This window comes from Panthera uncia, chromosome C2 (genome assembly GCF_023721935.1).
Source record: "Panthera uncia isolate 11264 chromosome C2, Puncia_PCG_1.0, whole genome shotgun sequence".
Classification (NCBI taxonomy): domain Eukaryota; kingdom Metazoa; phylum Chordata; class Mammalia; order Carnivora; family Felidae; genus Panthera; species Panthera uncia.
Genome location: NC_064810.1, coordinates 100171648 through 100188318, shown reverse-complemented (window position 1 = coordinate 100188318; position 16671 = coordinate 100171648). Strand labels below are relative to the sequence as shown.

Below are 16671 nucleotides of genomic sequence, written 5' to 3'. Positions count from 1 at the left end.
AAGCAGTGTCCCAGAGGATGAGTACTCTTGAGTGTGTAAACAGTTACAAATAATTTTAAAGATTAATTAACCCAGCGTCACCCTTTGGATTTGGTAATTATTCTCATGATTTGTGATTACACCCAAATTCACAAATGTTTAGGGAGTTGAAGGCCCAGATACATATTTAAGCTGGCAAACATTAGCTTTTTATAATTCCTTATTCATTACTTATTCCTCATTTATCTATATGTGCCTAATCCATTTAATATATAATGATATATCTTTTGTCAATAGAACTAAGTAAAAATTATATGGTTGTTAAAACATACCAGTTATATTTTTGAATGAAAGTAATTAAGCAGGGATAGCATCAAGAATGATATACCAGGAGTTCCAAGTGCTTGACCCCTCCACAGAAATAATAATTAAATAACTGATGAAAATCTTCTGGGAAAGCTCTTAAATACAAAAAACAAACAACAACTGCAAAACCTGCAGCACCCATTGAAACACACCCACAAAAACAAATAGCCAAGAGTAGGAGGAATTTTACCTGCGTCACTCTGTGCCCCACTGCTTCATAGCTCAGCATCAACAGGGATCCAGTCAGCTGTAACATCCCTACAAGGAATGGAAAAAACAGAAGGACCCTGGAAACCTATACCTCTAGTGGAGAATCACCACTTCCAACACAAATTACCCCACTTCCAGTCTTTACCAGTGCATATCACAGCTGACAGAGCTACTCAGAGTCCATGCCAGTGTGCACCCACAGAGAAGGAACTACTGCTTTGTGCCCCACTCCTGATTCTGATACCACTGTGCACATGCTAAAATGCCAGATCCGTGATTCCTCATGTGTGCCCATGCCCTGAACCCCGATGCCACCATTGCTCCATGTATGAATGCACCCCAGACCCTGGCTCTGAAGTTGTTCTACAGCCGCCCACATCATGAATCGCCAGTGTCATTGCTGCTCTGCATGTGCCAGCATCCCACACTCCAGGTCTGTGGCCACGCCACATATATATACATGCTGAATCCTGGCCCCATGGCTACTATACAACAGACCTAGTGTCACAAGCACCGCATATCAGCTATACCCCCATCCCTGGTGTTACCACTGCTTTGTACTCTCCCATCTCCCAAACTCCAGCTTCGTGGTTCCTCTGTGCATGCTTAGACCTAGACAATGGTGTGACCATAACTTCATGTGCACCTGTGTCCCAGAACTGTCACCGTGTACAAACATGTGGCCAAGATACAGACACCACTACTTTTCTGCCCACAGCTGCATTCTTGACCAGCATCAACATCATGTGTAGGCCCACACCCTAGTACCCTGTGCAAAGATAGATCCCTTTGGCCATGTCTGTAACCAGCCCCACACTCAGCCACTGCCACTGAGAACCCCAGCAATGATTTCTATTGCCATGATTGCTCACAAATTTGGCTACTGAGGACACACACTGTCTTGGTTTATCCTAAGGTTAGAGGATGAGTACGTGGAGTTTATGCTACTATGCTCCCTCAGAGCCAGCCAGAGCCACCACTTAAAACTTTCTATGTCTTGAGAAGGAAAGGAACATCTAATCAATGAGAGCTCAAGTGCCCAAATAGGATCAACTAAACACTACAGCGATTTGCATATCAGTAAATTGCCAAAAGTCCAGGACAAAGAAGAGAGTTTTGAAAACAGAGAAAAATAACTCCACATATAAGGGAACACCTGTAAGACTGTCAGTATATTACTCAGTAGAAACTCTAGAGGTCTGGAAAAAAGTGAGATGATATATTCAAGTGCTAAAAGAAAACACACACAAGAATAATTTTAATGTCAAAATTATTTTAACGTGAAGCAAGTCTTTCCTAGGCAAAAATCAAAACAAAAACACAACTAAATAATCACCAACAGACCCAATGCACACAAAATACTTAAGGGAATTATTCAATATAAAATGAAAACACACTAAACAGCAATGTGAAAGCTCATGAAAATATAAGCCTCATTGCTAAATGTAAATACTAGACAAATACAGATTAATACTGTAATGGCATATAAATTAACTTTAAAACTAATATAAAAGTTAAAAGATAAAAAATTTGTTAATGAGTACACAATATAAAGATATTCTCTAGCTGTAAGAACAAAAAGCATGTGGGAAGAGTAAAAGTACACAGTTTTTTATGCAATTGAAGTCATTAATTTAAAAGAGACAGTTATAACTACAAGACGTTTTATCTAAGCCTTGAGCTAAGCATAAAGAAAAAACATAATAGATACACAAAAGATAAAGAGGAAAGCATCAAAGGAAACTACTATGAAAAATAAGTAACAAGAGAACTTTGCAGAGCCCAATAATAAACCCATGCATATATAGTCAACTAATATTTAACAAGAAAGCCAAGAAAACTCAATGGAGAAAAAACAGTGTCTTCAGTGAATTGTGCTGGAAACATTGGATGTTTTTATGTAAAAGAAAGAAACTAGACCCATATCTTACACTGATCACAGAAGTTAACTAAAAATGGCTTAAAAACTGAAATGTAGGACTGGAAAGTATAAAACTCCTAAAAGAAAACATAGGGATAAATCTCCTTCACATGGGTCTTAGCAATGATTTTTTTTTTGACATGACATATAAAGCACAAGTAACAACAATAAAAAAGTGAGACTACATGAAATGAAAAAACTTCTCAGCAAAAGAAATAATAAAAAAAATGAATAGGCAACCTCTGGAATGGGAGAAAACATTTGTAAACTATATATCTATTAAGGGGTTAATATACAAAATATAAAAAATAACTCCTATACCTCAATAGTAAAATAATTCAATTTAAAAATGGACAAAGGACATGATTGCTTTCAAAAATATATTTGAATGGCTGACTGGTACATTAAAAGGTGTTCAACATCACTGATCATCAGAGAAAAAGCAAATAAAAAACACAATGAGAGATCACCTTATACCTGGTAGAATGGGTGTCATCAAAAAGACAAGATAACAAATGCCCACCAATGGTGTACAAGGGTTCCCTTTTATCCACACCCTTGGTGGGATATAAACTGGTTCAACCACTCTGGAAAACAGTATGGAATTTCCTCAAAAAAGTTAAAAATGGAAATAACATTTGACTCAAAAGTTCCACCTCTGAGACTATTTCTGAAGGAAATAAAGTCATTATGTCAAAGAGATGTCTGGACACTCATATATTTGCAGCATTATTTACAATAGCTAAGACATGAAAATAGCCTAAGTGTCCATTGACAGATGAATGGATAAAGAAGATGTGACCTATGTATACCGTGGAATACTATTCATCCATAAAAACGAAATCCTACAGTTATGACAACATGGGTGGAACTTGAGGGCATTTTCGTAAGTGAAATCAGTCAGAAAAAGACAAATACTATATGATCTCTCTTCTCTGCGGAATATAAAAACCAACTTCTTGAAAAAGAGGTCAGATTTATTGTTACCAGACATGGAGATTGGGGGATGGGGGAATTGGGTGAAGGTCATCAAAGGGTACAAACTTTGAGATTTAAGATAAATAAGTACTGAGGTTATGACTATAATTAACATTGCTGTATGGTATATTTGAAAGGTACTAAGAAAGCAAATCCTAAAAGTTCTCATTAAATGGGAAAAAAATTGTAACTATATGAAGTGCTGAATGGTAACTAAATTTTTGTGATAATCATTTCACAACATATGTAATCAAGTTATAATGTAAAAATTATACAGTTATAAGTCAATTATATCTCAAACTGAAAAAAAGGAAGAGAGAAACACAGCTGCAAAACAGAAAATTTTAAATTGCAGTGTTAAGCCCTCAATTGATAATTATTTTATATATAAGTGGCTTAAACTTAATAATAAAAAGGCATAAAGTAGCTGAATGAATTTTTAAAAAGAATAAGATCAAGTGATGTGCCCCCTACAAGAGAACCAATTTAGGTTTAGAGATACACAAAGGCCGAAAGTAAAGGAATAGAATAAGATATCTCATGCAAATGGTAACCAAAAGAAAGCAGGCATGGCTATATTTTTATCAGACAAAATAGATTAAGTTTAAAACTGCCTACAGACAAAAAAAAAAGTCATTATATAATGATAAATGGGTCAATTTAACAGGATGATATAATAATTATAAATGTACATCCAATATTAGAGCAGTTAAAATATAAAGCCAATGTTGGCATATCTCAAGGCAGAAATTGACTTCAAAATACACAAAAATTAAATGACTGATTTGAACAACACGAGCCTGAAGAAACCAGTAACAAACATGAAGACAGAATTAGTAACCAAACACTTTTCCAAAAATAAATGCCCAGGTTGAGATTGCTTCACAGGTGAACTCTACCAAATGTTTAAAGAAGTAATACCAGCCCTTAAACTTTTTCATAAAATAGAAGAGAGAACATTTTCTTTTCCTTTTTTAATATAATTTATTGTCAAATTGGCTTCCATAAAACACCCAATGCTCATCCCAACAAGTGCCCTCTTCATTGCCCATCACCACTTTCCCCTCTCCCCCACCTCCCATCAAACTCAGTTTGTTCTCTGTATTTCAGAGTCTCTTGTGGTTTGCCTCCCTCCCTCTCTTTAACTTTTTTCCCCCTTTCCTTACCCCATGGTCTTCTGTTAAGTTTCTCAAGATCCACATATGAGTGAAAACATATGGTATCTGTCTTTCTCTGACTGACTTACTTCACTTAGCCTAATACCCTCCAGTTCCATCCACATTGCTGCAAATGGCAGGATTTCATTCTTTCTCATTGCCAAGTAGTATTCCATTGTATATATAAACCACATCTTCTTTATCCATTCATCAGTTGATAGACATTTGGGCTGTTTCTATAATTTGGCTATTGTTGAAAGCACTGCTATAAACATTGGGGTACATGTGCCCCTATGCATCAGGACTCCTGTATCCCTTGGGTAAATTCCGTAGTGTAGTTTATTGCTGGATCGTAGTGTAGTTCTCTTTTTAATTTTTTGAGGAATCTCCACACTGTTTTCCAGAGCGGCTGCACCACTTTGCATTCCCACCAACAGTTCAAGAGGGTAAGAGGGAACCTTTTCAAAATCATTTTATGCGACCAGCATCTCCCTGATACCAAAACCAAAGACACTACAAGTAAATAAAACTGTAGGTCGATATCCCTGATAAGTATAGATGCAAAAATTCTCCATATAACACTGGCAAATCAAATTCAGCACATTAAAAATAATTATACACTATGACCAATTGGATTTTATCCCTGGGAAGCAAGGATGTTAGGACATGTGCAAATTAATCAATGTGATATAACACATTAACAAAATGACAGAAAAATACCACACAGTTATTTTAGTTGTTGTAGAAAAAGCATTTGATGGAGTTCAATATCCATTCATGACTAAAAGTCTCAACAAGATAAGTATAGAAGGAACTTATCTCAACACAGTGAAGTCCATATATAAAAAGTTCACCACTAACATCACAATTTAGGGAAAAATCAGAGCTTTCTCTCCAAGATCCAGTATAAGGCAAGTCTACCCACTCTCACCACTTCTTTTCAACATGGTCCTATATTTCTAGTCAAATTAATTAGGCAAGAAAAAGAAAAGGCATCCAAATCATCAAGGAAGTCCCAAAAATGTCTATGTTGACAGATTACATGATTCATATACATAGAAAACCCTAAAAACTCAAAAAGTTAGAACTAATAAATTCAATAAAGTTGCAGGGTACAAAGTCAATGTAAATTGATATAAAAATTAATCTGAAGGATATAAAAATAGTTGTTTTATCTTTTTATCTAAAAAGAAAATTAAAAAAAAAAACAATCCTATTCACAATAGCCATAAATAGAATAAAATACTTGGGAATGAACTTAACCAAAGAGATGAAAGACATGTAATGCTGAAAATGCAAAACATCAAGAAGGAAAATTAAAGAAAACACAGATGACTGGAAAGTTATCTGTGTCCATGGATTGAAAGAGTTAATATTGTTAAAAGGTCCATACTATCCCAAGCATCCTAGAGATTCAGTGCAATCCCTATCAAAATCTCATTGTCATTCTTCACAGATATTAATCAAGTCTAAAATTCACACAGAACCATAAAAGGCCCCTGACAGCTAAGGCAATCTTGAGCATGAATAACCAAGTTTTCTCTGATTTCAAACTATATTATAAAGTATTGGTAATCAAACCAGTATGGTGCTGTCATAAAAACTGACATTGAGATAAATAGAATAGAAAGCCCCAAAATTCACACATCTATAGGCAACTGATCTTTGACAAGGGTGGCAAGAACATGCAATGGGGAAAAATTAGTCTTTTCAATAAATGGTGTTGAAAAATGGATATCTACTTGCAGAATAATAAAATTGGACACATCTCACACCATATACAAAAGTCAATTCAAAATGGAGTAATTTCAGACTTAAAGAAAAAAAAAAAAAGACTTAAGACCCAAAGCCTTGAAACTACTAGAGAAAAACAAAGACAAAAATCTGGGAAATAATTTTTTGGCTATGACACCAAAAGCACAGACAGTTAAAAATAAACAAGTGGGTTTGTATTAAAATAAAAAGCTAGTGCACAGCAAAGAAAATAACAAAATGGAAAGGCAACCAATAGAATGGGAGAAATATTGGCAGACTGTAGACGATGATGTAATATCTAAAATATGTGAGGAATTCCTGTGACTCAATAGCAATGAATAAATAAATATTTAACCAGATTAAACAATGAGCAAAGAACATGGATAGGTATTTCCCATAAGAAGACATATAATTGTCAGAAGATATGTAGAATTAAGAAAGGAATTAAGCAAAATTTTAAATTATTAAATGTACCTAAAATATTATTTTAATTGATTTAATGTTTGTGATGCAGGGTTTATATTTGAAATTCATGTAACACATGTAAAATAACAACTTCCAGCAAATGCTCATAGCATATCCCAGAGTAGGTAAAAGCCTAATATGCCTTGTAGATCTATTATAGAATTATCAGATTGCTGTAATTGTTTATGTTTTCCTGTAATTTGAGAACTCCTAGTTATCATAGCACTTATTTTATTGATGGACATGGAAATGATGCTCAAAAATTATCCCTCCCTTAAGCCTACTGAATTGGTCAAAGCTGGGCCAATTATTCCTTTCCTTGGAAATTTAGAAATCAGGATAAGATCAAAGTAAGTCCTTTCTTGTGGCAGAAGCCATATGTGTGTGTGTGTGTGTGTGTGTGTGTGTGTGTGTGTGTGTGTGTGTGTATACACACACACACACACACACATTTTAAATGTTTGTTTACTTTTGAGAGAGAGTGAGCAAGAGCGTGCAGGTAAGGGGAAGAGAGAGGGACATGGGATTTGAAGCAGGTTCTGTGCTGATAGCAGAGAGACCGCCGCGGGACTCCACCTCAGAAACCACAAGATCATGACCTGAGCTGAAGTGGTCAGATGCTTAACCTACAGCCACCCAGGTGCCCCAGAAGCCATTTATTTTTAATTTGGGGCATTATCAAAGCTTGTTGTGATGAGCACTGGTGTTCTATGTGAGTGATAAATCACTAAATTCTCTCTTGAAACTAGTATTACACTATATGTTAAGTAACTAGAATTTAAATAAAAACTTGAGGGGCGCCTGGGTGGCTCAGTCAGTCGAGCATCTGACTTCAGCTTAGGTCATGATCTCATGGTTCCTGGGTTCGAGCCCTTCATCAGGCTCTGTGCTGACAGCTCAGAGCCTGGAGCCTGCTTCAGATTCTGTGTATCCCTTTCTTTCTGACCCTCCCTCTGTCTCTCTCTCTCTCTCTTTCTCTCTCGAAAATAAATAAACGTTAAAAGAAAAAACGGTTCACTTTGAAATTGCTACTTTAAAAAAAAAAAGAAAATAAAACAAAAATGTTCAAATGAGTGATTAAGAAGAATTAGCCTAAACAATTTATAATCGAATTAAAATGAGACACAAATAATGATTTATACAATGTTTGAAAAAATAACATTTTAAAATTCTCAATTGTTTTTCCAAATATTTAGAAATATTTATTCAAAGGATAATCCATTTCTTGAGTTGACTTTTAAAAATATTTACAGGTATTTTAAAAACATAAAAGTAATCTTTAACTGAAATTAGTATAAACTATAAGACAAAACAAGCATGTGTATAAAAACCATTTTGTTTCTAGTGGAAACAAAGCACAAAAATGAAAAATCATAAAGAATGCCAGTAAACTAAAATACTTCACAGTATTCAGTTTTTATTGTGTTATTACAAAGTCTGTAAGATTAGAAGCTGGAACTATAAGAAATCTCAAAAACCCATTTTATAAGAAAAAGAATAGAAAAGTCAGAAATCTCACAAATTCATGTTGGTTATATACCTCGCAGATTAATAAATTAGATGTAAGCAAAGATGGCAACATAGATCAAAAGATTTAAAGACAAAATACATTAAATCAAAGAGTGTACTTACAACTTGATAGCTAAAAAAATTTGCAATGAAATGAAAAGAACTCCAAACCTCTTTTGCAGAATAAAACAGCATGCAAATTTTTAAGAAAAAAGCTGTTCCAATTGAAGCTAATTATAAGGGTTTTGTTTTGTTTTGTTTTGATCTTTATGACTCCCAGGTTGAGGTTTCTCTACAGGATACCAAAACATTAAATATTAACTTGACGACTCATAGAATTATTTTAACAACTTACTGAAAAAATCAAATTAACTTGTAAAAATAAAAACTAATCAAATGTCAGTGGAAAGAAATCCACGAGATTAAAAAAAAAAAGATGAATTTTAAACTAGACATCAATATGGTAGGCTGTAAAACTTTATGTAAACTTTAGGAAGATTAGTACTTGGAGTTCATCTTCTACTCCCATAAGATGCTCACAGGGCAGTAGTGATCAGCAGTGATCATTTCTTTGCTATTGGCTCTGGGTGACCTGTTTTGCACACAGTCTGATACATCTCTGTAGGGAATAAACTATCTGAATTTTCTTTTTCTCTCCCAAACTTCAGGCTTACCCTAGAAGAAAGACTTAAAGAAAGTAATAATAGATAATTTAGAAACATTTTATAAACAGCATATGTGCCTATTTTAAAATGCACTTTTGTTAAATTAAAAATTCTAATTTAGGTTAGATTTTTGCTTCTGTGTATATGAAGAGAGAGGTGGCTTTTTATAGTTTATATTTAATAAGTTTAAGTATTCTCTTGGTCTAAGTAACTAAGTAGTATGTAATTAGACGGTGTCTACTCAGTTTGTAATTATTCCAAGATGATAAATAAGGGGGCACCTGAGTGGCTCAGCTGGTTGTGCATATGACTCTTGATGTTGGCTCAGGTCATGATCCCAGGCATTCGGGAATTGAATCCCACTTTAGGCTCTGCACTGAGTGTGGAGCCTGCTTAAGATTCTCTCTCTCTGCCCCTCTCCCCTGCTTGCACCTTCTCTCTCTCTCTCACAAAATGACGTTGTTTGAAGTTTTTGTATAAGCCAACATTGCTTATTTTATGTATTTATATAATTTTTAATTAATTATTTTATAGAGCACACAAGAGAGAAGGGCGCAGGGAGATAGAGAAAGAATCTTAAGCAGGCTCCATGCTGAACACAGAGCCTGGCATGGGGCTCAATCCCATGACCCTGGGATCATGACCCAAGCCAAAATCAACAGTGGGATACTCAACCAACTGAGACACCCAGGCACCCCCAACACTGCTTATTTTAAATAAAGTTTCCTTTGCGTATTGGGTGCCATATCTTTATTTCTATCTTAGTCTGTTTAGGTTGCTATAACAAAATACCATAGGCTAGATGGCTTTTAAATAATAGATATTTCTCACAGTTCTGGATGCTAGAAAGTCAAAGATCAAAGCACCAACAGATTCCATGTCTGATCTGGACTGCTTCCTGGTTCATTAACAGTCATCTCTCTGTGTCCTCAAAGACAGAAGAAGTGAGGGAACTGTGGGATCCCTTTTATAAGGACACTAATAACATTCATAAGGGTAGAGCCTTTGCGACTTTATCACCTCCCAAAGGTCCCATCTCCTACAACCATCGTATTGCGGGTTAAGATTCAGCATATAGATGTTGGGGAGACACTCCAGACATTCATTCAATTACTCTGAATTATATCTCATGATACATGATAATTTGTCATGGATGTCTTATATTTTGGCAGTAATTTCCAATGTATAAATACATTTGCATAGTCTATAGCATGTCTGAAAAATTATCATTGGCTTTTAATTAAATTTCTATTTTTCAAAAAAATCTGTAAGGTAACATGATTTGCTCTAGAAATTATGATGAATTAAATATATGTCTTATCTCAAATTTTATCTAAAAGTCAATATTAATAAAACAATTACAAATGTTTTTAAAAGCCCATGTAAATACTTTTATAAGACATGATAAATGAATCCTGGAAAATACTGGTTAAGACTTTGGGATAATTGGAAAATATGGACTGTGCATCAAATGATAATGTAATATTAATGTTAAATTCTTGTGTGATTATTATGTTTATACAGGAGAAGCTTCTTGTTTTCATCATGATAAATGTTAGTGTTTAGGAGTAAAGTGCTATTCTAACTACAAATAATACTCACACAATTTATTACCAGATGATGTACATATGGGGAGAGTGAGAGCAGGAAAGGGAAGGAAAAAATAGGAAGAGAGGAATGTTAACAGTTCATGAATGTTTCAGGGAGTAAAAAGATGGCTATTTTTTGTTGTTTTATTATTCTTACAATAGCCCAAAATGAAACTGGGGAGAAAAGGAAGGACAAAAATATGTTTCACAGATTCCAGTGCATGCCTTGTTTCACAACATGTGAATGATGATAGAAATCAAGTCCCATTATGTTTTTACCTTTGTAAAATGTTTCCACAAGTTGAACTCCCCTTATTTCCATATGAAACACCTACTAAAGAACAGAATAAAATAGCCATCATTGATTAAGGATCTATCCTTTTCCAGGTTTTATTTGTTTATTCATTCGTTCATTCATTCATTCATTCATTCTTTTGACTTTAGTAACCTCTTGGGTTAGGTCTACTTATGGTACTTCTTTTTAGAATAAGAAGACTCAAAGTGACTAACTAAGGTCACAATGTTACCAAGTAGGAAGGCCTGAAACCAAAGCCAGTTTCATTAAATTTCCAAAGCTTAGAATATTTGTGCTGCTTCAAAAAAATAAAATAAATTTGCAGTTGCCAGAGGCCAATGTGCTTTGCTGGTTAGTGATCAGGGAGGAGGAGAATGTCCTTCACCTGAATCCTAATCTTTACACTGCTCCTCCCAGCAATGATATTTCTAAGAAGAATGGCTGATATGTTATTTTCAAATAGCTGGCCTAGCTGCATTTTTATAAACTGTGCCTTTTTTTTTTTTTTTACAAACAACTTGGCAAATAATCAAATGGTTTTATAAGCTCTTCCATTGTGTTCTCAGGAATGCTTATATAACCTGATAAGCCATTATTCAATGAGGAGTGTTGGCATTTTTATTTACATGATAGCTTCGGCCAATCTAAAGCAAGAAAGAAATCATAAAAATACCTCATTTGTAATGGCAATCTTGGTAGTAAGTGTGGATTTCCATATTGTTGTTTCAGGAAGGCAGAATGTTATCGGGTGTGAAAGCAACTGTATAAAGGATTAGAAGGCAGTCAGTTTCTAATTCACTAGCTCCCTATAATCAGAATCTCAGTCACTATATAAATCACTTATAAAGACAGAGTCCTTCATGGTGACACTTGGAAGCATTAAGTTTACCCTTAGTAAATCTATTTTGATCAATTTGTGAAATCCTTGCGTTTTTAAACATCAAACACATGTGAGAAACAACTGCATGCAAGATTTAAAGTGCATATGATGTAGTACAAATTTCAGTTTATCACTTGATTGGTATTTGCTTTTTGGTATTTTCTTTTATCCCCTCCCCCCATTTTACTGATATATAATTGACACACAGCACTACACAAATATTAGGTATACAACATAATTATTTGACTTACATATATCGTGAAATGGTTAAGACAATACATTTAGTGTAACATTTACCCTCTTATATAGATACAAAAAAGAAAACAACATGTTTTTCCTCTTATATTGAGAACTTTTAGGATTTATTGTTAAGACTTTCAAATATACCATACAGGTGTGTTAACTATAGTCATCATGTTGTATGTTACATCCCTAGGATTTGTTTGTAAGTGGACGTTTGTACGTTTTGATCACTTTTATCCAGTTCCCTCACCCACTCATCCCTTGCCTCTGATAACCACAAATCTTATCTCTTTTTGAATGATTTTTTGTTTGTTTATTGTGCAGGGTTTGCACATACAAGTGACATCACAAAGTATTTCTCTTTGTATGACTTATTTTACTTAGCATAACATTCTCCAAGTCTATCCATTTTGTCACGAAGGACAAAATTTTCTTTTTAATGGCTGAATAGTATTCTGGCCTGTGTGTGTGTGTGTGTGTGTGTGTGTGTGCGCGCGCGCGTGTGTGTGCACGTGTGTGTGTGTGTGTGCGCGCGCGCGCACGTGTGTATTCTTTATTCTATCCAGGGACATTTAATTTGTTCCCATATTTTGGCTATTTTAATTAATGCTACTCTGAATAGAGCATGCATGTATCTCTTCAACATGGTGTTTTCATTTCCTTTGGATATATTTCCACAAGAAGAATAACTGAATCATATAATAGTTCTGTTTTTAGTTTTTTGAGGAAACTCCGTACTGTTTTTCACTATACCAGTTTACAAACCCAACAGTGGTGCACCAGGATTCCATTTTCTCCATATGTATGCCCACATTTGTTGACAGCAGTGAGCTTGATGGAGGGCTCAAACCCAGGAACCATGAGATCATGACCTACCTGAGCTGAAGTTGGATGCTCAACCAACTGAGCCACCCAAGCACCCTATTCTTTGTTTCTTAATGTAGGCATTTATTGCTATAAACCCCCATGCTTTAAGCTGTTTTCACTGTATCCCATACATTTTGTGTACTTTGTTTTCATTTATTTGTTTCAAGATTTTTTTTTATTTCCCCATTTAACTTCTTCTTTGATCCATTGTTATCCAGGACAGTATTGTTTAATTTACTTGTATTCATGAATTGTCCAGTTTTCTTCCTGTTATTGATTTCTAGTTTCATACCATTATAGTCAGAGATTATAATTGGTATGATTTCAGTTTTCTTGAATTTTCAGAGACTTATTCATCATTTAGCATACGATCTATCTTAGAACATGTTCCTTGTGCACTTGAGAAAAATGTATTTTTCTGTTGTGGAGAGGAATGTTCTGCATACCTTTGTTAGGCCCATTTAGGATCATTTGTTCCAATTAGTTTCCTTGTTGATTCTCTGTCTGGATGTACTATTCCTTATTGAGGGTGGGGTATTAAAAATCCTCAGATTTTATTGATTTTTTTTTCTTCTTTTTTTCTTCTTTTTCTTCTTTTCTTCTGTTAGTTTTGCTGTTTATATTTATTTGTACCTATAATGCATGCCTAAATATTTACATTTGTTATATCTTCTTGATGGATTATCCCATCATTATACCATAATGACCTTCTTTGTCTCTTTTTATCATTTTTAGTTTGAAGGCTGTTTTGCCTGATTTCAGTAAAGCTACCCCTGCTTTTATTATTGTTGTTGTTGTTGTTGTTACTATTTGAAATACTTTTCTCATTCTTTGACTCTCACTCTCTATGTGCCTTTAAGGCTAGGGTGAGTCTTTGATAGGCAGCATATCATTGAATCTTTTATTTTTTCCAATTGTTCGATGCCTTTGGATGGGGAAATTTAATTTATTTACATGTAATGTAGTTACTGATAAGTAAGGATTTACTATTGCCACTTTGGTAATTTTTTTCTGGCTGTTTTGTAGATCCATTTTTTCCTTTCTTTTCATTCAACTGTGTGTGTATGTTTGGTCTTTTGTATCAGTATGTTTTGACTGCTTTTTCATGTTCTTTTGTGTAATTACTACAGGTTTTTCCCATGTGATTACTATGAGGCTTACATTTAAAAATCTAAGACTTATAAAATCTTATTTTAAACTGATGGCAACTTAATTTCAATAGCATCCCTAAACTTGATACTTTTATTTATCTTCCCCATCACATTTTGGGTTATTGATATTATAGTTTACTCATTTTGTATTGTGTAAGCAGTAAATATATTGTTGTAATGTATTAGGGTTGTATTTAGGGTTATATATTAGGGTTACATTTAGTAATTTTTTTCATTTGTATTTACCTATTTATTTTTAAAAACATTTACCATTTCCAGTGAATTTTATACTACCTTTTATGTTTTTTATTATTTTAATTAGTGTACTTTTACTGCCACTCAAAAAACTCCTTTTAACACTTCCTATAAGGTAAATGTGGTGGTTATGCACTCCCTGTGACTTAGTTTGTTTGGGAAAATCTTTATCTCTCCTTCATTTCTGAAGGACAGCATTGCCAGGTATAGGACTCTTGGTTGGCAGACTTTGTTATTTCAGTATTTTGATTTAATCACTTTATTGTATCCTAATGTGATAAGCTTCTATTGAGACATTTGACAAAGTCTTAACTTGTGAAGTTTTCAGCCATCATTGCTTTAAATGTACTTTCTGTCTCTTTCTCTTCTGGAATTTCCATAAAGTAGATATTGTTTCCATTGATTGTGTCCTATAATTCCCAAAGCTTTCTTCATTCTTTCTCATTCTCTTTTTCTTTTTGAATCTCTAACCAGATAATTTCAAATGTTCTGTCTTCTAGGTCAGTGATTCTTTCTTAAAATCTTATTTTGCAGATCTTGTTTGAATTCTTCAGTTTAGTTACTAAAGTTTTGAGCTCTAGGATTTCCGGTTTTTTAATGGTTTCAATGTCTTTGTTGAATTTCTTGTTTTGTCCATGAATTGTTTTTCTAATTGTAGTTAGTTGTTTGTCTGTTCTTATAGTTCCCTAAACTTGAAGATAATTATATTGAATTTTTGACAGTTCATCTCTTTCTTTAGAGTCAGTTATTGGAGCTTTATTACTTTTCTTTGGTAGTGCCATGTTTACCTGATTTTTGTGATCCTGTTTATTATGTTGGTATCTGCACATTTGAGTAAGCAGTATCCTATTCCATACCTTACAGGTTCACTTTGGCAGAAACATCTTTTCACCAGTCAACACAGTTTAGGTTTCTGGATCTATCTGTTGTGATGTCCTTGGTCTTGCTACCAGGGTCTATTTTTGGTGAGGATGCAGCCTGAGCTCTGAAGTTGGGATGGCGGTTGCCACTGGCTATGAACAGTTTGATAGGACTGCTGGTTTGGTTCCCCACCCAAATAGGCCATGGGATTGGCTTCATCAGACTTCCTAGGTGATCAGAACTGCGTATGATACTCAGCAATAGGCAAGACTATGAATTAGCTCCCTTCCCCAGTAGAGTAGCAGAGTTGCTCCTAGGGCCTCCATAGCTCATTGTTTGGGAACATAAATTAGGCAAGCCTGTGCACTGAATTTCCTGGCCAGAAGGAGCCACCTGTTTTGCTCTATAGATGGCCTAAGTCATGGGATGTATTCTTTGTTCAAGTGCCCCTGTATGCTGGGCTGTTGGATGGGTTACACAGATTTCAGTGTGCTCTGATTTAGTTCCCTGATGAGGTGATCTGAAGGCTGTATTTAGTGATGTGTAGGACTGAATTGATTTCTCTGCCTAGGCCAAGCAGAAGAACTGACTCCAAGTGTGGCCAGTCTCTTTGTTTGTGGTCTTGAATTGAGCCTACCCACTCCTCAATTTTCCTGACTGAATGGGGCCATTGGCTTTGTTCTGAATGATCTACTCTGTTAGGATCTCTGCTCCAATGTTGGTGGACTATACAGCTTCCAGGTATTCTAGCCAGGTTTTCTGGTCAGGCATGGCTGGGAGCTATACTTGACAGTGGGTGGGGTTTTGAATTTGCTCCCCTGCCTAGGCAGGGACCGACTAGCCTCCAGGGCCTGGCTCTTTGTTTGAAGACCAAATCAGGCAGACCTGTACACTGCCAAGTTCCCTGGTCAAACTGTGCCACTGTCTTGACTCTACAGATGAATAAAGATGGTGGTTGGAACTACCTGGGCACTGCAGGTAGGAACTCAGTCTGCCAAAATCTGAGTGATGGTTATTGCAAGCCTCTATCTCTTTTCTTTTCACTGGATTCCCAGTGGTTAGCTCTGCATATCCTCACACAATCACTATAGAATGAGACTGAATTAGAGGCTCCCAAGAAGTGAGTGATCCACAACACTGAAGGAATTGCATACCTGTCTTAGCCTCTTTTTACCCATTGAAATACCTTAGGCATAGGGAAAACCAGTCATGTTATGTTGCACCAGCCTGAATGGAGAGCAGTTTTTTTTTCAAAAACCATCCATCCAATGTGGTCTGTCTTGGGACCCCAGCTGCTTCTCTCAGAGACAATGAGCTGGGCAGCTAGGCAGTTGGATATTGGCCTCTGATGATCTCTGAGAACATGAACTGGAATCTGGAGGCAGTAGAGGCTCAGAAGAGCTACTGGCAGCAGCTCTGGGATGATATACAAAAGTGACTGCAGGAAGAGCCCAACCATAGCCCCCAGCACTTCCCTCATATTCACTGAGTCTTGCTGATGATCCCTAGCTCTTTGTGCAGTGGT

General features: G+C 35.3%; 1 pseudogene; it reads left to right on the top strand.

Moving 5' to 3' along the window:
- The first annotated feature begins 838 nt into the window (after positions 1 to 838).
- Positions 839 to 16671, top strand: part of LOC125921621 (40S ribosomal protein S2-like) — a 23122-nt pseudogene continuing 7289 nt past the window's right edge.